This window comes from Mus caroli, chromosome 16 (genome assembly GCF_900094665.2).
Source record: "Mus caroli chromosome 16, CAROLI_EIJ_v1.1, whole genome shotgun sequence".
In the NCBI taxonomy this organism is placed as follows: domain Eukaryota; kingdom Metazoa; phylum Chordata; class Mammalia; order Rodentia; family Muridae; genus Mus; species Mus caroli.
In genome coordinates this window covers 51,913,517-51,936,103 of record NC_034585.1, presented here as the reverse complement: position 1 = coordinate 51,936,103, position 22,587 = coordinate 51,913,517, and the positions used below count along the sequence as shown (strand labels likewise).

The 22,587-nt window shown below is 39.2% G+C and overlaps 1 long non-coding RNA gene across 1 annotated transcript in view; it reads left to right on the top strand.

Moving 5' to 3' along the window:
* The window catches only part of LOC110311125, a 76,114-nt gene that overhangs the window by 25,239 nt on the left and 28,288 nt on the right, over positions 1-22,587 (top strand). Inside the window, exon 2 of the long non-coding RNA XR_002379917.1 lies at positions 10,947-10,998. This is a non-coding gene — a long non-coding RNA (uncharacterized LOC110311125). The remainder of the gene's footprint in view (positions 1-10,946; positions 10,999-22,587) is intronic.

The window sequence follows — 22,587 nt, the reverse complement described above, 5'->3', positions numbered from 1 at the left end:
CCTTGAGCAAGACCATGGGCTTGAAATTCAGTAAGAATGTAAAAGCTAAGTCACTCCCTTACACAGGAATTTACCATCACTAAGGAAGAAGGAAGTTTCAGACCAAAGGAGAAACCAGAATAGATACTTAGGACTATAGTGAAGTTACACCCATACACACATATTTACAATGGCCTAAGGGGAAGGTGGACTATACAATAGACTAAAATAGGAACTATGCAAGGGCTCGAAGCCCTTGACCCTGGCTTCTAAGATTAAGTGAATCTTAGGTGGAGCCCTTGTTTATCCCAGTTGTTATCAATGAATTCTATCCCAGGTGGTTCCCGTTAGACCTTTTGTGTTTGCATTCCTCTGTTTTATGTAAGATTCCAGTTACCTCATTTGTACCTTGCAAATATGTCACCCAACTTCCTTATTGTCTTCTGCATAAAAAGTCTGATGCTCGATTTGGAAAAATATATTCAGATTCCACACGATCTTTCCTGTGTGCATCTGTTTGTCATTCATCCCACACTTTGCCACCCATGACGAAGACCCATTCCACGCAGACAAAGGGGCCCAGAGGGTCTGTGGCATTATTTCTGGAACGATTCTCAAATCAGTGTTCTTGTTGTCAACCATGTTTCCAAAGATTAGATGAAGCCTTTTCCATTTGTTCTTTACATACTTTGGGCCAAAGAGAGGTTACTGATTTTATTTTAACTTTGCATCTATTCCTGTTACTCCAGTCCACAGTTTGCAATGTCATGATTGTTCTAAAGGCAATTATTATCTCTCGCTGTCTGCTTGAACTCACCTACTGACTTTCTCTGGTAGTGTCCTTTTCTTTTATATATATATATATATATATATATATATATATATATTCCCATTTTTCCACAGTTGATTTGAACCCTAGATATTTGCACATCTACAAAACTCCCTCTGTTGAGATATGTATGGGGTCAGAGCCAATGCCTTACCCATTTCTGTATGCCCTGGCTCTTGCACCATACCATTTTCAAATTTAATTTTTAACAGATACTTGTTTGCCACAGCCTGGATTGAGTCCTCCTCCACTCCCAGTCACATTCCTATATTGAAGGCCTACACCTAATTGTATTTGGATATAGGCCCTTTATGGAGATCACTAAGTCTAGAGCAGTCAGAGGGTGAAGCCCTAATCCAATAGGATTAAGGACTTTAGAAGAAGGAAACCACTGGGAGTGTACAAATGGGGAAGCTGTATGACAACACAGAAGGTGCCCCGCACCACCGTGCATACCAAGGAGAGAGAAAACTCGGTACAAAGGTCCTCTTGATACCTTGACTTTGGACTTTCTCACTCCAAACCAGAGAATTTCTGTTCTTCCAACCCTAGTCTGTCCATTTTGTAGAAGCCCCAGCAGACCGATGACAGGGTTAAATTAGGAAGACACAGTAGTCGACATCTATGTGGAAGGGTGACACCAGTCCCTCTTTGCTCTTCCCAGTCATCTCACAGTTTGTGTCCCCAAAACAGAGAAGCAAGACAAGGTGTCTTTTGCTGAGGACGGGAGGCTGGTATTTGGTTTATCCCAGTAAAAATTTGATGAACACTCAGGCGCTTGGAAGAAATGTGCTCTAGTGGGGCCCTCTTATTACTCCTTTAACCCTCCGTTTTCTATGTGAACTGCTGAGATGTGAAGATGACTCAAGGGAAGCTGATGTGTTAAAAAAAGAGAGAGCAAAATAGTTATTGGGAGCCTAAGAATGTATCTATGTCAGGATTTGTTCAGCTTTATAGGTTCACCAACCAAGCCTGTGGCATCATGGTTTTGATTTACGATGACTCACTGGGAAGGAAATTTGGTTTAGACTTGGCTTAAACATTCCTGAGCACAGAGGTCCCTCAGAGATGCACCATGCCATCCTCTATCTAATAACGTGAACACTTGAGGGTGGGTGTTGCACATAATTTATTGCCTGAATTTACTGGATTCACATTGTACACCAGACCTGAGTTTAGAGGGGGGCATTGCTGGCAACCTGGCTTTCTGTTGTTAATTTGGTTGCCATTCTGTATTATTCTGGGGAAGCAAGACAGAGAGGAAATCACAGAACAGCAACACACACACGCACACACACACTAGGGTAAGAGGTTTCACCCAACTGGTGATCAAAAAATTGGTGATCTGTCATTCCAGTGGCCGCACACTTTCCAACTTTGCTGTATATTTCATCTAATTAATTTCATGCCCCTGGTTAGACCCACATCTGTGTTTGTTGATGCTGGAGCCGTTCTCTGCGGCGATGTTTGTGTTCTAACTCTTCTTTAGTATGAGGCCAGTGACGCTTTCCTTGTATGATTTATGACTTTCCGAGCACTTTCCCATCTCTGTCTCACTTGATTTACACATCGGCTGTGTTGGGCTTCAAGATGCTGCAAGGGCAGTCATTGTTTTATTTAACTCATCGCTTACTGCTGCAGAGCCCAGCATCCTCCATATTTATTCATCAATGATTCATCCAATGATTACACAATTTACAGTGAGTGCCCGAAGTAAGCACTGACAGATGTGAACATTCTGTGTAGCTTTTGATGAAAGACCAAATTATAATGCGTAGAGATGTTTGTATAACCAACAGTACTGTAGGGGACTTCGGTAATTAAGAGTGATAGGATTTTACATTGGTTCTTTGGTTTTGCTGTATCTTTAAGTCATTTGATGATTGACTTTGGTCTTTTATCTTCTCCTACGACAGCTGAACGCTATATATAATACTCATGTGACAGAGGGGTGTTCAAGTTCTTATCTTTCAAAAATTTTAGATAATATAATTCCTATAATCACTTGGGTATGAAATTAAAAAGTTTAGTCAGAAATAGGGACAAATTGTAGAATTTTTTCAGCGTTATAATAAAGCGATGATGACATCATTGAATTCTATATCTTAATCCATTTTATTGTATTGCTTTATTAATATTTAGCCCAAACTGAAATCTTTTGAATTAAGTAGTTACATTATAGCCTTATGTACATTTCAGTTGGTCCTTGAAAGTTTGAACCTTCTTTCTTTCTTTCTCTTTCTTTCTCTCTCTCTCTCTTCCCCTTCCTTCCTTCCTTCCTTCCTTCCTTCCTTCCTTCCTTCCTTCCTTCCTCCCTCTCTCTCTCTCTCTCTCTCTTTCTTTCTTTCTTTCTTTCTTCCTTTCTTTCTTTTTGTAATTTTTAAAAAGATTTATTTATTATTATGTCTAAGTACACGGTTGCTGTCTCCAGACACACCAGAAGAGGGCATCAGATCTCATTACAGATGGCTTTGAGCCACCATGTGGTTGCCGCGGAAGAGCAGTCAGTGCTCTTCTGAGCCATCTCTCCAGCCTTTTTTTTTTTTTTTTTTTTTTTTGTAAATTTACACTTATCTGCAAGTGAGGAAATACAGAAATGGACAGAAAGTATACTTTTATATTGTTTATTACTTAGTTTTACATCAAGTTAACTTTATGTTGCTTTTTAAGATTGGAGCTATATTCAGAAGTTTGTGACTGACATTGAAACCATGAAGTTTTGCTTTATCAACCATAAAAATAATTTTGGTATAAAATTTGGTTTATGTCTAGGAAAAAAGACTCTAATTCAAAGTTGAGTGAATTTCATAAACTAAATAAGAAGCATTGTGATGTTATATAAGTATGTCTATTACAATTTATGACAACAATTATTTCAATTTCTTCCCTGTATTAAAGGTGCCTATATGTTTTGACATTTACATAAACAATATTTGAATAAAGGATCAGAAAAATGGATGAATTTTACTGTATAACTTGATTTTTCTCTATGAATCTCAGGGAAGTTAATGATACCACAAAAAAAAAAAAAAAAAAATAGTGACAACTGCTTAGTTTTCTTAGGAGACAACCGAAAGGGTATAAATAACATGAGGAGCTAGGAGTTTCTCTTTTGGGTGAAGGCCAGCAGATGGCAGTGTGTGGTAAGGAATGGTGCGAGGCTGTCTGTTGGCTCAGAGCCAGGGGATCTCTAGCTCACTGCTCTATTCCAGTGGTAGGAGTGAAGATCTAGACGTGTGAAAACCTGCAGGAAATCTGGAAAGGGAACCTTTGCCAACCGAAGATATTCAATAGATGAGACCGAATCCTGGGTGATTACGAATGGAGTGTTTGTTTATCATGCTGTAGATACCATGAAGCTCTCTCTCTCTCTACCCCCATGCGTGTGTGTGTGTGTGTGTGTGTGTGTGTGTGTGTGTGTATGTGTGTGTCTATATTAGCTGTACTCAACTCCTTTCACCACATTCTCTCTCAGGGATGATTTCATCGACCCCATGACTTTATTGTCACCGACAGCATAATAATAATAATAATGACCCACAGATCTATGCTGCCTAGTCTGTGTACCCTGTTTAGCATTTCATAGGCACTCTTAATTCAGCTAGTCTCTAAGTTAACATTACAGCCTGGTTTTCCCCAAAGCCACATTCCCCCAGTGTTTGCAGGTTAACATCCAAAAGATCCTTAAAACCAGAATCCTGGGAGTCATTTTTAAAACTCCCCTCTCCTTTCCAGTCCTCCCCTGCAGTAAACATTACAGCTTTCCAGTCCTAGGTTCATTCTCTACCTTTCAGCTTTACTCCAGCTTGTTTCCCAAAGCTCAGTTCTACAGAGAAACCCAGAAATGTTTGCCGCGGATCCATTCTCACCCCCCCTTCTGTGAATTCTGTGCAATCACAGCCATTTTTAAACATTCGGATCAGGCGGTGACACAGTGGCCTTACTTGGATCTCTGCCCATCCCTGCTTTACCGCAATAAGTGAGTTTTCTAATTCTGGTTTTGTTCTTTTAAGTTTCAAAGCTTTGAACTACGATGTTAGTACTGTTTGCAATCACATTTCTGCCATCCTTCCTTTTCTTATATAATCTAAAAGTGATCTTATCTTTCAAGCACCACTCTGTCATTTGCTCAGAAACTTTAACTCAGGAGACGACGTCAGGGCTCTGGCTTCATCACTGGGTACTTTTGTCTTGTACATGTGCTCATTGTTTCCCACTAGAGTGTAAGTACCAAGAAGAAAACATATCCGTTTCCTCCACTAGCCTTTGGTGGCTAGCATATGGCTAGGGATATAGCTGTTTTCTGTGACTATTTGTAGAATGGATGACTTCATGAATGGGGATATCTGTGAGACCTGAATGAATGATCTAATTCTATTTTATTCTATTGCCACTGTGGTAGGGATGGCCCAGGGATGTCCTGTACAAGGAGAATGCGGGTCAGTTCTCCTGGAGTGTGCTCTGTGTTGGTGATCTCTTTGTAATGACAGAAGACTCTCAAACATGGGAGAAGGGGAAAGAAGGGACTCTTGAGAGTCAATGTGAAGTTGTATCACTGATCTTATAAGTGTAAGTAATCCTTGCTAATCAGCAGCCACTTGATCAATATAACCAAGAGGTCTTGTGACAGTTATCTACAGGGCGAACGGTATTATAAAGCAGTAGTCTTTCTTTTTATGCAGGGATTTAGGCGAGGAATATAGTGTAGCAAGAAAGTATGGAGTAGCTCCTTTCCAAAAGACACTCCATGGAAATTGAAATATTGTATTAGCATCATGTCAGGCACTAATGATATGTAGCATCTGAGCACTTAAGCAGGAGGAAATTCAAATTAGAGACTCATCTATACATTTTGCTTAATTTTATTAATTCTATATTCATACGTCAACTAACTTAGACTTAAATTTAAATAGCCACACATGGCTGGTGATCACTATATTAGTTTGCATGGCATAGGCAGAGAGGGTATAGGTTTTGCTGAAACGAAAATGCCTGAGAACATCAAGTCTTTCGGGTGCAGTGCCTAGCCTTACAGAGAACCTGCTTGCAAAGGAATCTGCCATGCTTTTAGTTTTAGTGATGCACCTTCTCCAACAAGCATGTAAAATTAAATCTTTCTGGGAAAGAGGTAAGAAGTGCATTTTTTTTAAAGCAAAATATAAGGACCGAGTTTATAAACCTGTCTTTCTCTCATTCTTGGAGTATAGTCCACTCCCCGCTTTAAATTCAATATAGTGGCTTTTGTGTCCTATCAGATAAGAAATGATGTCTCAACCTATTGTAAACGCCACTTTCAGAAAGCAATCAGCTGTTATGCCATCTAGTCTCCTGGTATATGAAGAAGCAGGTCCTTAAACAAAGGGGTAGATTTGCTATTTATAGAATTCTGGTAGAATCATTGGATGCTTACATGATGTTTTGTGATTTAAAAGTACTGTGTAAGAATTAGCTCCTGTTTCCGACACTGGTTCATAGTCAGTGGATAGGGTCATACCTTCTTCCCAGTGTTTCAGAACATACACAGTATTTTCTGTGTAGCACTGCATATAGGAAATCCATGCCTGTGTTCTTATGGCATACGAGATGTGCATGGAATGCCACGTGATTGCAAGAGGGTTGGCCCTATGACTTTGAAAGTGCTGTAATGGCATAACTAGCTCTGCTGAGATCTGAGAAGATAGTTAATTCTGCACAACTAGAACTCATTTGTCATTCTGCATCTGGGAGCTTTGCTTGGTGCTCTGGTGGTCTAGGAAAATGCTTCCCCAAATTTATTGTGTATAGGAATCACCTGTGCACCTTACATTTGCTGATTCTGATTCTGCAGGTCCGGATTTAGGGCCAAGACCTTGCATTTCTAAGAATCTCCTGAGACAGGTCAATGTTGCTGGACTTAACATTGAGTAGCAAGATGCTCAGGCATAAATTTGATTTTAGTTGGGTTTTGCATTGAAATATCTGCCTCCATCACTGCAAAATGTATTCCTAAATCCTGTCAACTGTAAAAGTGTGCTATCAGTTTGGCTGAAAGTGTATGGAAACACAGATTCAAATTCTTTACCGGGGCTAGGAAAAGAGCTCAATACAAGCTGATAGGATGTTGGTGGCCCAATGTTTACATTATCAGTGGGAAATAGTAACAGATGGGAGTAAGGTGATCACAGCAGAGAGGTGTAGAATTTATTAACTTATGCCAGGGGCTGCGGAGCAGAATAACTCTGGATTTGTAATCAGGAGGTTGTGCCTTGGATTTAACACAGCTTTAACTTACCATGAAGAAGGGATTTATAGTCTCTTGGAACCTCAGGGTTTTTAAATTATTATTATTTTTATTTTTTTAACCTTTGAAACACAAGTCATGTTCTCAGAGAAAGGGTAAAGTCCTTTCCCTTTACTTCTTGATACAGATTTGTGTCAGACCACAGGTCTGTGCATCAAACTTCAGGTTGTTTATAGCAACCACAATCAGGGTCTAAGCTATTAGTAATGGGAGAAGTGAATGCTTAGTGGAAAATCAGATCAATTAGAAAAAAAAAATACCAGGGGGAGTGAGTGTGAAATAGGGTGAAATAGGAGCACCTAATACTTGGCTCCTCTTATTATCAACTGAACAACGATCGCACGGAACGCACAACAGCTGAGGACTCCAGGTGAGAATCATGACGCCCCAGCGGAGCACAGAAACTGAAGACTCAGCGAAGCCAATAGAGAACACTTTCAGCTTGCCCACTCTACCCCTGCTTCATCTGTAGCAGAAAACCACATAGGAAGATGCTCTGTAGGTAGTGGAAGCAGTGTGAGGTGAGCATCAGCCTTGATTCTAACTCTAGAACTAAGCCAGTCTAGTAAAGTATGGCTCCTGTGGACAGGTTCTATGCCTAGCTCAGCACCGGAATGGCCCTAACCTCTAGGCACACTTTTGTGAACCTGGGTGTTATAGTTTGAATATTCCTCAAAGCCCATGGTGTGTAGACTTTTTCCCAGAAGGGGAAGAACTTTTTTTTTATTAGGTATTTTCTTCATTTACATTTCCAATGCTATCCCAAAAGTCGCCCATACCTACCCACCCACTCCCACTTCTTGGCCCTGGAGTTCCCCTGTACTGAGGCATATAAAGTTTGCAAGACCAAGGGGCCTCTCTTCCCAATGATGGCCGACTAGGCCCTCTTCTGCTACATATGCAGCTAGAGACACGAGGGTCTTTAAAATTTCAACTCACTGGGGTATGGGATCCTGGAATCTTCTTCATCTTCTTTTTGTTTCTCACTTTATGGCTACGAAGAAAGTCAAACTCTGAGAAAGAGATGGCAGCAAGGGCCAGAAATGTAAGACAAACGCAGAGGTGTTATTGACAACTGTTAAGTTTCAGTCATGAAGGACGAATAAATTTTGGACATAGGCTGCATGTAATGATACTGCACTGTGTACTTGCAAGTTAGCAGATCATACAAGTCTTCATTCAGCACATGCACATATTGTATTTTATTTCTCATATGCAATATTTACCAGTTTTATTTCAGTAAAGCTAAAAACTGGTAATGCTCACCTTTCAGAGTTTTCTAGACAAACTTACACATTTTTCAGTTTATTTACTCCATCAGTGTATGTATGGGTAGTTGGCATAGGGTACTTAAGTTCCTGATAATAGTGGTAATGGGAATAGAAAGGATCCTGTGATCATAGCCCAGAAATAGGCATATAGTAGTGAGAGACCAAATCTTTTGGGTTTAGACTCCATCTTAGAGAACATGACCTAAGGTTGAACTTAAGTTAACTAATAGTTTGGTACCTAGCACTAGTTTCCAAGCTACCCGCCAACTAGACCTGTGTCTAATGCCAGGTTCCAGGTTACCACCCCCACCCTCACCCCCAACAAAACCTTCGTCTATCACCATTTTCCAGGTTATTCTCCAACAAATCTACACCCCCAGGTTACAAGCCTGCCCCTGACACTTCACTTCCTAACAACCACCAATCAGGAGGAAAACAGAAGTTAAGTATTTGACTCCCAACAACAGCCAACTATGTTAAAGGGCATAATGGCCACCAAATCAGATGTGTATGGGGCTAGATATCTCTTTCTTGCCTCTATAAATGCTTGCCTAAAATTAGGCTCAGGGCACCACCTTCCTACTGTGCCAGGGTTGGCGGGGAACCCAAGCTCGAGCTTGAATAAAGAGACCCTTATGTGATTGCACTGAAATTGGCTCCCTGGTGGTCTTTTGGGGGGTTCACAAACCTTTTCTGGCACAGCAGTAGTTGCATAGTAACCAGCAGTTAGGAGAATGAATGAATCTGAAGCATGCTGGCTTTTGTGCTGGCTGTTTTTCTGTCAACTTGACACAAGCTAGAGTCATCAGGGAGGAGGGAACCTCAATTGAGAAAGTATCTCCATGAGATTTAGCAGTACTGTATTTTCTTAATTAGTGATTGATAGGAGGGACTAGTGCACTGTGGGTTCTATAAAGAAAGGCTGAGCAAGCCACGGGGAACAAGGCAGTAAATAGCACTCTTCCATGGCCACTGCATCAGCTCCTGCCTCCAGGTTCCTGTTCTGCTTGAGTTCCTACCCTCACTGCTTTTGATGATGAACTGTTACATGGAACTGTGATGTTTCATCATGGCGATGCTAATCCTAACTAAGCCTGGAGTCACTGCAGATGCCTTGCTTCATTCTGAGAAGAGCTCTAGCAACTGGGGAGATATCCTATCCTCTGGTTTCACAAAATTCCCATAGCAACCCCTCTGTCTTTCAGGCATCTTCTTCTTGCTTGTCTTAGCACTGGATTTTACAAAACGGTCCCTAGTGTTTGACAAATGGATAAGAGGGATCAGTATCTGCAGATCTACACTTACTCTACCCTGTTCTAAACTGCCAATAATTTCTTCAGTTATTAGTATGATCTTGTATCATATGACCTTTGACAATAACTTTCCACATGATAATAATCTCATAATGTCTTCCTCAGTAAAACAGCCCAAGAAGTAAGTTACCAAGTGGTATGTATGTATTTATCCACATAAATATGAACACCTGGGTCAATACACAGGTCTGGATATTTAAGCTGAACTCACTGGAAAAGAAAGTGATCAATGAGACCCACGTGTGAACTAACAGTCCAGAGACTGCATGCTCTCAAAATTTAAAAATAAAAAATACTAATTTTTATAAAAAACCCTTTCCCACTATTATTTTTCTCTTCCCACCTCTCTAAGTCAAATAATATAATTTTGGCAGTCATATGAATAATTTAGAAAAAGTTGTCTTACCATTTATAATGATGCTCCATTTTTTTCTTTTGTCTTTGTCTCTGCTTTGGCCTTGTTACAGTCACATTAGGTCCTCTGCATTTGAAGCAGCTGCCTGATTTTAGTCGATGCCATTTTTTTTTTTTTTGATGAATTTCTTAGCTAATACAAAAATCAACTAATCCTGACTGGCTTCTAGGAAAGGTTTTCTCTTAAAGATAAAAACTTAAACTTACAGATCCCTTCCTTTAAAAAAGCTCAATGGCTTAGTCTTTTCTCAGCACATAAGTTAATTGCATCGTCACCATTTAAAACCTTCTCTTCAACCTGCCAACCCTGCAGGTCCCTTCACAGTTTTCTTCTAGAATCACCACTACAGAAGCTTAACTGTGGGACAAGGGTGTATTTAGCTAGCTTTACCTGACATTGTGAGTTGACACCAGACTGGCCCCAATAGGCTTATGTATTTGTTCACTTAGTTACCAGGGAGGGAAACTCTTTGATAGGATTAGGAGGTGTGGCCTTCTGGGAGAAAGTGTGTCTTTGGGAGTGAGCTTTGAGACTTCAAAAAGCCTACGCAAGGCCCAGTCTCTTTTTCTCCCTCTCCTGCCTACTGATCAGGATGTAGCTCTCAACTACTGCTCCAGCACCTTCCTTCATGACATTATGCTCCACACCATTAGGATAATGGACTAAACCTCTGATACTGTAAGTAAGCTCCCAGTTTATTTCATAAGAGTTGCTTTGGTCATGGTCTCTTTCCAGCAAAACAACAGTGGCTAAGACGGTTTATACTTTCACTACTCACTGAGCTGCCTCAGTAGAAATTGAGTCTTTCTAAATTCTCTCCTTTAACTGCTACATTAAAATTCATTTTCTCAACCCTCAGGCGGTGTTCAGACTTCCGTGGGAAATCGCTACCAACTTTCATTCTCCATTCTGTGAGTAGAGTAGCCATTTAAAACAAACATGGATTTTTATCTTTTACAGTATGATCTCCTATGTGTTTCAAGAGGTTTGCATGAAGGAATTCGTGCTTGTTAACATGGAGGATACTCTTATTATATTGGTTCTATGAAAAATGAGCAAGGAAATATGTTATAAGAAGAAAGATTATTTTTGGTTTGTAGGGCAGATGTATTCTCTATAGTCCCTTGATGCTGTTGTGCCCAGGCTCTTCTAGATTGAGGAAGAGCATCATTTTTAAAGCCTATGGGGTGTGGTGGTGGTAGAGAAGAGTGAGGTACTTCATGGTGGATGGAGGCAGAGAAAGAGAGAGAGAGAGAGAGAGAGAGAGAGAGAGAGAGAGAGAGAGAGAAAACAACTTTGAAAGGCAACTATTCAGTGATCCACATTCTCTAGAGAAAAATCCTACCTTCTAATCATTCAGTTTTGATCCCATCAAAGGATTAGATTGATGACATCAAAGACCTCATGATCCAGTCATCTTTCTGTAGTGCCACCACCAGGGGAATGGGACTTAAACATGTGAGCCTGTGGAAGACACTTCATATCCAAACCACAGCACTGTACCTCTGAATCTCAAGGCATGATTCTGAATTCCTTTATTATTATTATATTATTTTTTTACAAGGGCATAAAAAAGATTAGAACAAAACAAGACTCGAACCCAGCAGGAAAACATTAAGTCTATAGCTCTATTTCCAGCATCTGGGCCTTTTCCTGGGCTGGCTTTGCTTGATGTCTCTGGCTTTTCTTGGCAGATGTACTACTACATTCTGGGCATCTCTAATTTCCTTGAGACTCCACTGCAACTTTAGCTTCACTTTCATATCTTTTTGCATGACGTGGGGGTTACCCGACAGGATGTCTACCCTGCCACATACTGCTTTTGCTCACAGGCCTATAAAGTCTGGGTGGAAGCTACTGGGACCTTACATCTCTTGCATGTCTACAAAACTACCATTGCATGGAGGATTGCTGCCAGTTTGAAAAGTGTCTATGTAGATCACTGCTTCAAGGATTTCTGAGGTCTTTGAAGGATGGCTGGGTGAGGGGGAAATAGTTTTTAAAGTGTTCTATGGAAACCAGGATCAGAGCTTTCTTCCCAAAGCAAGCTTTTCCAGTAAGTTTACACATTTATATTCTTGATCCTGCTACTAGTAGGAACTGGACAGTGTCCGTGATTTCCTCAAAGCAGCTTTACTACAGTTCCAGTTTGAAACACTTTACTTCATTTAGAAATGTGCTGCTGCTGCTGCTGCTGCTGACATGATGAGTTTTGCCTGCATGTATGTCTCTGCACCATGAGCACACAGTGCCCATGGAGGCCAGAAGAGTGCATCAGATCCCTTGGAATGGGAGTTACAGGCCATTGTGAACCATCATGAGAATGCTGGAATTGAACTTCAGCCCTCTGTAAGGGCAACCTGTGCTCAACCACTGAACCATCCCTTCGACCTCCTTAACTTCTGTTTCAAGACAATATCTCTTTAGCAACCACACTTTTCTAGGTTCCTATTTGGCTCCTTTTCTGGCCAAACAAATTTTCAAATAATCTTGTTCTGTGGTTTGCTTCTATAAGTCCAGTTCTATAAGGCCAGTATAAGTGTGGCCAACAACATGGGACATTTAAAATCCAAATCCCAACACCTATCCTCTACTGATTCATCTTAACCTTTTGATTTTCTTTTTCTTTCTTCTTTTGGCAAGTATCTCAGCTGTAATTTTTTTTTTTTGAGCCAAGTCGATTTTTTCTAATATCCACCTTTCCCCTCTAGTGCTGGACATTCATCTTGGGGCTTCATGAATACTAAATTACTGAGCTATAGCTTCGGCCCTATGGATCATTTTTCATGCTACTTCCTAAAGTCTCTCTCTCTCTCTCTCTCTCTCTCTCTCCCTCTTTCTCTCTCTGTATGTGAGCCAAGAATGGAGTTGTTTGAAGAGGTTTTTAGGCACTTGTGAGAAAACTTCAAGAAAACAAGACTTGTGACCCCAGTTTCTTCACAACACAGACTTGCTCTTGGAATGTGGGTTTTTGATACTCTCAGGTGTAGCAGATAGGAGTGAGTTTACTCCAGCTGTTGTTATTCATATGCCTCTATGGAAAAGAACATATGGGTTCTCACCACATGTGGCTTGTCCTCGTGGTGGAACACCTCACTCATGTGATTTTTCTTAATGTTCAGAGCATAAAATTATTGCCTGTTGCTCTGAATAAAGTTGGCTATTGCATAAGACTTTAGTCTGCTTTATTTTTAGGCCCCATTCTCTCAGGTTTATGAACACAACTGGAGCAGTAAATATGTGTGTGTGTGTGTGTGTGTGTATTTGTTTGATATATTCCTATTGGACTTTCAAGATTTATTTCATAATGACATTATTTCTGGAAGTTGATATCATGTTATTTCTGTCTATATTTCTCAACATAATTACTTCTCTATATTACCAAGGGACTATGCTTTTCTTTTTTTTTTTTCTTTTGTTTTTTCAAGACAGGGTCTCTCTGTGTAGCCCTGGCTGGCCTGGAACTCACTCTATAGACCAATATTTTTTTTAATTTATGAATACTTGTATTTTTTCAAGAATGTAAAATCTTTGAAAGTATTTATTAGTTTTATCTGTAAACCTCTGACTAGCATTTAGTAAAATACCCTATAGTTTGTTGAATTTACTTTGCCAAATATTGTGCATTCCTTCAACTTATAAGGTAGAAAAATTCATCCCTGTGTTATTGGATGAGGCAAATACTTTTTGCTCTAACATCTTAAGCAGATCACTCAGTAGCCTGAGGAGGAATAAGCTTATAGGCAGTGCTGAAAAATTGATCTTAGTTCTAGACAAACAGCAGCTCTATCCTCTACCCTGAAGTTATCTGTGTGCTTTCTTCTCTATTCATTTATGATCTTCTTGAGGGCAGTATCATGTATATTTTATCACTGTATCCTTAGACCCTAGTTGTATTAATGTCATGGTTTGAATGAGAATCATTCTCCAAAAAGTGTTTGTGGCGACTGCTCAGTCCCCACTGAACAGTGTTATTATGAGATGATTGAATCATGAGAGCAGTAACCTCATCAATGACTTCATCCATTGAGGATTCATACTGAGTTGACCATTAGGCAATGGAGACTGGCTGGAGGCAGTGCTTCATTGTGGGATGGTCCCTTGTCCATCATCTCTCTACTCCTCCTTGCTTCCTAGCTACCAAGAACAACTTCCTCCGTCACAGGCTCTTGTTGCCATGATGTTCTACTTTATCACAGGCCAATTGCAATGGAACCAGTAGACCATGAACTGGAATGTTTGAATATGTGAACTAAAATATATCTCTTCTTTTACAATTTCTTTTACTATATTAATGGGTGACAAAAATCAAGACTAGTTACTAATAACACATACACTCTTGCCCATTCCTCTTCACTTTTGCTTTCTTCTTTCCTTCCCTCTTTTATCTCTCTCTCTCTTTTTTTTTTTTTTTGTTTTTTTTTGTTTTTTTGTTTTTTTGAGACAGGGTTTCTCTGTATAGCCCTGGCTGTCCTGGAACTCACTCTGTAGACCAGGCTGGCCTCGAACTCAGAAATCCGCCTGCCTCTGCCTCCCGAGTGCTGGGATTAAAGGCGTGCACCACCACGCCCGGCTCTCTTTCACTTTTTATATTTACATGTACACACACACACACACACAATGTATTTGCTGACAGTTGTACTTAGCTCATTACCACAGGGGCTGGTTCACACAAAAAGATCACAGTGCATTGTGCAAAGAATAAAGAAGAACTGTAAGGGAGTGTGCCATATCTCAGGGATCCAAACTAGTTAGTTAGATTTACATAATGTTGGGCTGGGTGGGGGGGGGGCTTAAAAGAGAAATACCTTGTGAAGAATGGAAAGTAACACTCATGGCACCTGATGCTTGACTTCACTATTAGGGTCAGGGTTGCAGGTAGGCTCTAAGACGACACCTGAAGGATCCAGGTTAATTTCTCTGTCTAGGCTAAAAACTAGCCCTTATGCTTAGTACCCACTAAACTTTATATAGACATTATAAAAACACCATCTAATACCTTTGCAGTATTTAGAAGCTGTCCATAAAAAAACAGCCAATTCTTGGGATTTGTAGTTTTACAAAATTAATTTAAGGGACTATTACAAATTAGTCAATAATATTTATTTTTAAATAACACTAATTTTATAAATAAAAATGACTTTAGCAATTCTTTTAACCATCCTCTCTCCTTATTTAATAGATGGGATTACTGAGTGTGAAAATATTAAGTGGCTTGTCCCAAACAGCTATGCAGCTGGCCAGGGTCAGAGTTTCATGCTGTTTTCACATATGAAGTGTGGACTCAGAATTTAGAGAAGTACCAAGTTAGTACTTCTGCCATAAAGAAAACCATATGCATCTGAAACATTCAAGACACACAATCACCACTCTTTAGTAATCACTCCCAAAGAGGAATGTGATTCTTGATGCTTCAGCTTCCACTTCAATTGATGCCTATTAACATTTTGAATAATAACCATGCTTAGCTTCCTTAGTTGGGTATTGATTATGGTCTCAAGTGTGGTGCCATTTTTCACAAGCCGTAGATGCTTATTTTGGACTAAGGAAACAAGGACAAGAGGGCAAGCTGAAACAGGTAGGGATCTGCAGCCGAGATAACGGGAGTTCTTGTGTGTTTGACAGAAATGAACTTCCTGTATGACAGCATGAAGGGTTCAAAAGTGGGGCACAAGAATGAAGACTTGTTTGATGATGGCTCAAAAAGTGGTAAGGGTAGATTATGGAATTTCTTTCTTCTAGGCATAAACAGAATTACAAGATGTTGAAGTTAGAAAACCCACTGAAATTAATTTTATTAAACTCACATTTTAGAGACAGATGGCTGGAGGCTTACAAAGGTGACTTCCCCAAGTCCATATAGCTACAAGGAACAAGCTTTGAATTTGGTAACTTCTAAATGTCATAGTTATCATTTGTTGCTTACTTTATGTGTTTGCTACAGCTTTACCTTTTCTCATTTCTCCCAGCCCTTGACTCAATAGGTGCTCACACTCCTTCATGCACATCAACTCTTCCACCAAGATCTTGGTATTGGTTATATTGGTAATATTTATGGTGGAAAGCTACAAGGCTTTGAATGTTTGATATGGAAGCAATGTACTTAGATAGGAAGGTCATTAAATTTAAGGGTAGAAGACCAGGGTTTGCCTTCAGTTCTGATGTATTCATAAGAGATCTTACTTTTCTGAGTGATTGTCATTTTGAGATGCAAATGAAGAGTGGTGAAGATACATGATGCATGCATGCTATGGGAGCCTGGTGGGGAAAGATAGAGGCCCAGCAATAATGTGGGAAAGAGTTTGGTTACCTTGAGAGCTGGCTACGAAAGCATTGTGTATACCCCACAGTATCCTACAAGTATATTATGTTGTTGTTATTTCCACATTCTGGGAACTGTGCTGATTACAGGAGAAATATTGCATGAGATATCATCTCCCCCACCTCCTGCAAGACAGGTTTTCTCAGTATAATAGCCCTGGATGTCCTGGAATTCATTCTGTAGACCAGGTTGACCTTGAACTCAGAAATCCACCTGCTTCTGCCTACGGAGTTTGAGAGCTCCATCTGGCTAGATACAGTTCTTAGTCTCAACAAAATTATAATCTCAGAACATATCAGAAAAGAATACTGAATGGCAGTGATGAGCAAGAATCTTTGCTTAGAGAGTTGACAATGGTATGGGGGCTTAGGGAAGACTGCAAAGGAATTAGGGCTTGCTTGAACTTGTGCTGCCATTGTGCTGGTGCCTTTCAAAATGGCAGAAGAAAGGGGGGCTTGGGATGTCAGGCTTTATATGTAGATGAGAATTTCTAGAACCTTTCTTGCTTCCATCCCTGCGTCGATCTGTCAGTCCTGCTCTGTGCTACATTCCACTAAACCCTGAGATGTTTTTGTTTTTAGCCAAGTGGTTTTAGTAACTAGTGAGTATACTCTAGATAAACTGACAACAACAACAACAAAATGCCAGCTTTGTCCAAGGTCAAGAAAAATGTGACAGGGTCTTGAAGCCCCGCAAGAGAACAAAAGACGACAAGATCTATCTATAGTGTCCATTTCTGAGAGCAGGGATTCCCCTTGCTCTCTGTGTTTTCTTTGCTTTGTATGCTTTGTTCAACTGCTGGAGCAATCACTATTTTTTCCCTTTTAAGAGAAGAGTTTTTAAGAAGTTAATTCTTTCCCAGACAGTTTCCTAGTTTTCAATAGAATATTCACATAGAGAAGACTGGAATTCTTCTATATAAAAAGTATTGTTAGAGTGAATATGAAAGTAATATTTTCATATTTGGTGCTGTGATCTTAAAAGCTGCAGCCAACAGGAATACATCATCTCTATTTGAACTTTCTTCTTTCATAAGCACAGTAGTCACTAACCTTGGATTAAATACAAGAATGAATGTGCTTCCAATCATTGAGGTGACAAATGAATATAAGCATAACGGGAAAGAAAAGGATTATTCAGTGAAATCTTGTTTTTATTTAAATGAAAATTGTAGGAGAGATGAAATGCTCCACTTTGTGTATAATTAAAGTGGAGTTTTAGTTGGAGAATATTGCTCTATGATTTATATAACTCCCCACCTCTCCGTTGGAAGCATCAGATCATAGGTTTTGATTTAAGAAATGACACCTTCACAAAGACAGGGAACGTTTAAAATAAGAAAAGAAAATCTCGCAATGCATTCAAACTCATATAGACATGTCTTGGTTCTATACTATTATATTTTTTATGTGACTGATCATTCTTTCGAGTCCTGTCACATGCATTAATTTATAAAGCGCCATATCTCAGTTACTTCTCTGAAAAGTGAAGTTGAAGGTACTAATTCTCCTTTCAAAGATATCATTAAGAAAAAATGGTTAAATGATTATGAATATCCATTAAGTGTCCTCTATGTCCTTAACAACAAAGATTAATTTACTTACTTTTTTTCCCCGTGTGAAATTTCTTTTAAGGTGGAAGCCAATTCTAAATATAAGAATGAAACATGTGAGAGGGGACATTGTCACTACTAACTTCTGTTTACTTTTATGATGCTTGGGAAAATCATTGACCTTCCTCCTGACACCGTACAACTGGGCTACTAATGAAACATGTATAGGCACACGACCCCTATGTTAATGTTTTTACCTCCACGCATACCATATACCTTCCAATGTTTCTTTACCAGTGAGATGTGAAAAACTGAAAAAGAAATTGTACCATTATTGCAGTGGTTCAGCATCCTAGACAGATGAACAGCAGCATCCCATTCTCATATCTATCTTGGACCTATGGGAAAGCCTGTGATGCTTCATCTTTTCATGCTTCTATGGCTGTGCTTAGTTTGACTTTGACACTGGGATTTAGCCCACTGGCCATTGCTATCACAGCAGGCTGTCTGTCCACTGGGGCATATCCAAGTTGCCACACTTGCATTCCTTCCAAAGTCCTTGGATCTTTCATTAAGCAGAAGGATCTGGTGGTGACATCTGTGGAGTGAGCATTCCAGGTCTACTGAAGGGAGAAAGCTCAGCTTGTGATAATTCCCATCATGAGCTGCATACCCACTAGGCCCTGGTTTGTTGTGAAGAGTAGAAAAAAAAATCCATAGGTCAAAACACTTTTAAACTAGTATATGGTAAAGAGGTGACATTGACTGAGGGTCTCATATCCATGATAGTCTACTGACCTCTCTGTTTAGACTTTATTAGTGAAACAGAAACAACCTTACTTAGTCATCCAACATTAGCATTGCCCTCTCTTCCTCTCCTTAGCACTCCAGATGATAGCTTTGGTTTGGAAGATTTCAGGGCACTCCGAGGAAAAGGTTAGATAGAAAGTGGGGAGAATTAAAAAAATATATATATAAATATATAAATATATATATATATATATACCTGTATTATAGCTCGTGAAAATGGAAAATTTGAGGAGAATATTCTTGAGTTCCATAGAGAAATGGCAGACTATTCATTTTGCCAAAATGAAAATCCAGTCTAGACACACATTTTGGATGCTTTCTCTATAATTCCTTTACATGTTTTTTTTTTTTTTCCAGAAGGGGGAAAGATAGCATGCTGTATGCAATATCTGAACCACAGAGGGAATCATAAATAGAACTTAAATGTTTTTCTTTTGATGGCATCTTCTGGAGACATTTGGAAAGAGTCAAGTAGCTTGAAAAGAACCGACACTTCTTGAAGAACACAGAAAGTTACAAGCCCCATTGTGTAAATTCTTGAGGGATTTAGACTCAATCAGGAGGACCATAGTTTTACCATGCTAAAAGTTAATTTATTTTTGTGTTAAGTACTATGTTAATATAGAGAAACAAAAGTGTTAAGGACCATGAGATCTTTGGACTCAAAATGAGCTCAAAACACACCCAGGGTTTTGTCCTTCAATGTAATATATATCAGAAGGTTTAAAATATTGGATATAATTTTGACTTTTAAGATTTTGTGTAGCTTTGGGCTTCTGAGAATCTACTGACAAAATCTTCTTTGTATCCTATCCTAGTAAATTTCTCCTGGCTTATCTGTCATCTGCTTCAGATAAATGAGGCTGAACTGATGGCTAGCACACTAGGGCTGGCTGTTGCTTGCTTTAAGAATGGTGTGGGAGAGCAAGGGGTCTAGACTTCTGAAGCTGATTGTAAAGATTTTAACCTTAATGAGACAGATGGGTTCTTTCCCCATCAATTGGTCTCAGCTATTCTTCTCTAGCTTCTTCCTGGGTATTTGCTGAGAACTACTCCCCTCTTTTTTCTTAACCGAAGCCAATTCCTTGAGTTTTGTATCATGGTGGGAAGAGGAGCAGTAGGAAGGCTATGCTTTCCCAAATGGGGGTGTCTTTTTTATTTTAAAAATTAAATGTCTTTTAAATTTAAGTAAGAAGTAGAAGATAAGCAAACGTGAACTAGGGGCCAGAACTGTGAGTAACAGTCAGCCTTCCTTTCTCATTCATCCACATGAGCTCTGCCTTTCAAGGGAATCTTTTCTTACTTTCAGCATCCTCTTCATATTATTCATTATTCATACTGTTCATTAATCTATGACTAGCGTGATCCATATTCTTGATCTCACGCAGGTGTGGATTGAAGAAGCTATTATTTCAAAGAAAACACGTAGGGTGAGGACATCGTATTCTTGTCCTCTCTTACTGCACGCTGCAGTCATGGGCTAACTCCCCTTGGATGCTAAGTACTACTGAAGCAGAGAGTGTCTTCAAAGGCATGGATTTATGCAGTCCTCATGCATTTCACTAAGAACGAGTGGCCTTCAGTGTGTGTTAAACAACACAGCACCATGCAACTGAAGGCAGCCCCTTTCAGATTCGAACACAACCTTTGTGTTTTAAGTTTGATTCCTCAGTTTTGTCTTGTCTTGCTGGAATAGCAAACACATTTTTGGGCTAGACATGTTCCTTCTATCTTCAGGCAACTGTTTTGACTTCAGGAAAACAAAATTAGATAAGTTCCAAGAAAGGGATGAGCAATTCTAACAGGCTCAACGTTCTTTTGTGATGAGATTAAAGCATTAATCATCCTATTATCTGTTATTTTGAGCTTTGCTGAAGTTGCTGGAGGTCAGTAGGAATTAGTTTCAATTAAAGAACTTTTTTTCTCTGGGATCTCTGTTGTGGATTGAAGGAAGACGGAGGATGATAACACGGTCTTGCTACTCTAATTGCAGCTTCTTTCCAGTTTTGCTAAGAAGCTGTAGAAAAGGTCACTTCAGATTTTAAAGGATGGAATGCATCATTGTCTGAGTATCACTAATGCAGACAATTACCATTTTAGATTATCATAAGGTCCAAAGGCTGACATTTTGTTTAATCCTTGCTATTTAATTATATTAGTGGCATTTGATAATAACCTCTGGTAGCTCCCTAGTGTGGTTGTGAGTTTTAAGTTACAAAGTTTAACATTTTTTGACATAAAGAGCGTGAGAATCAATACACATGTCAGTTAAAAAAAAAGGGTTAAAAACCCAAACTAGTTCCTAGTAATTTGGTTAGGAAAGACAAAACGTAGTGGATACTAGCAGTGTTTGCTTGACATACTGCTCAATATGGTGGTTTGTTCACATTTAAAAAGTTAGAAGTGGTCCAGCAGATTGAGTTTGGCAGGTAAACTAATTCTGCTAAGTGGTGGACATGGACAGGTTAATTGCTGTAGTTTCAAGATAACCTTTTTTATTCTTTTTTTTTTTATTTTTTATTTTTTAACTATGCTTCCCTTACCTGGTGCATTGATTAAAAAACAAAATTTCAGTGTTCTTCCTGCCTTTAGAGAGCTTCCTTTCATCACTAAGGGAATATTAGATAATTATTCTGTTTTTGGTACTTTTCACGAGTTCCTCAAATGTCCTTCCTGGGCAGTGAGATGAAAGCTTGCTGTCCTGTTGCCAGCTGTTCTGCCTGTTTGTGCATACCATTAAAATACTTAGTGGGCTGGCTTATTTATTTGGAAAAAGAAGAAAGATGACTCAGTTGAAAGTTTCTGTTTATTCCACCAAGGGGCTTTGGTTAAAAAAAAAAAAAAAGGACCTTAAGCCTACTGTGGAGACATCTATTTTATTATGGTGAGGGAGAATCTATTAGCATACACTTCAAATGTTGCTTTATTTTTCTGAATATGAAAGTAATGAGTTCTTGTCATGGAAAATATGAGTTGGAAGGGAAAGAATAATGGGTAAAAATGTGATTATATGAAGAAAACCATTAATATTTTACTTATTCAGCTAGTTTTTTTGTGCAATCTGTTCATATACAGGTATTGTTCTATGTGTTCAGATATCTTTTTTAGTTCACCCCAGTAACCTAAGAATGACTCTCTGAGGACTCAGATTTCCAACATACACTTGAGTTCTCTTGAGCAAGGCTTCTGTAGTTTGCTTGGCTATACCCAGGCTTTTGAATATTTTAAAAGTTTTCATTTTCCTCTATTGTTTTAGTAGAGCTTTCTCATGGGACTTTTGGAAGAAATTGTGATGGTTTGAGTAAGAAAAGCCTTTACAGGCTCATCTGTCTGAGTACCTGGTCTCCAGGAGGTGGGGTTATTTCTGAGCTATTAGGAAGTATGGCTTTATTGGAGGAGGTCTGACATAGGGGGTGATCTCTGAGGTTTCAAAAAGCCTCCAATCATACCCAGTGTCTCTCTATGCCTCCTCCTTGTGGGTTAAGACATGCGTTGTCAGCCAGTCCTGCTGCCATGCCTTTGTTCTGCTATCATGACCATTAGCCCGCTAAAACTGTAGGTCAATTAGACACTTTCTATTATAAGCCTTGGTCATAGTGGTTTTTTTTTTCACAGCAATAGTGAAGTAATTAAGCAAAATCATTTTATTTTATTTTTATTTTTTTTTGAAGTTTTATATTTTTATTATTTATTTATTTATTTATTTTAATTTTTAATATTTTTATTACATATTTTCCTCAGTTACATTTCCAATGCTATCCCAAAAGTCCCCCATAGCGCCCCCCACTTCCCTACCCACCCATTCCCATTCTTTTG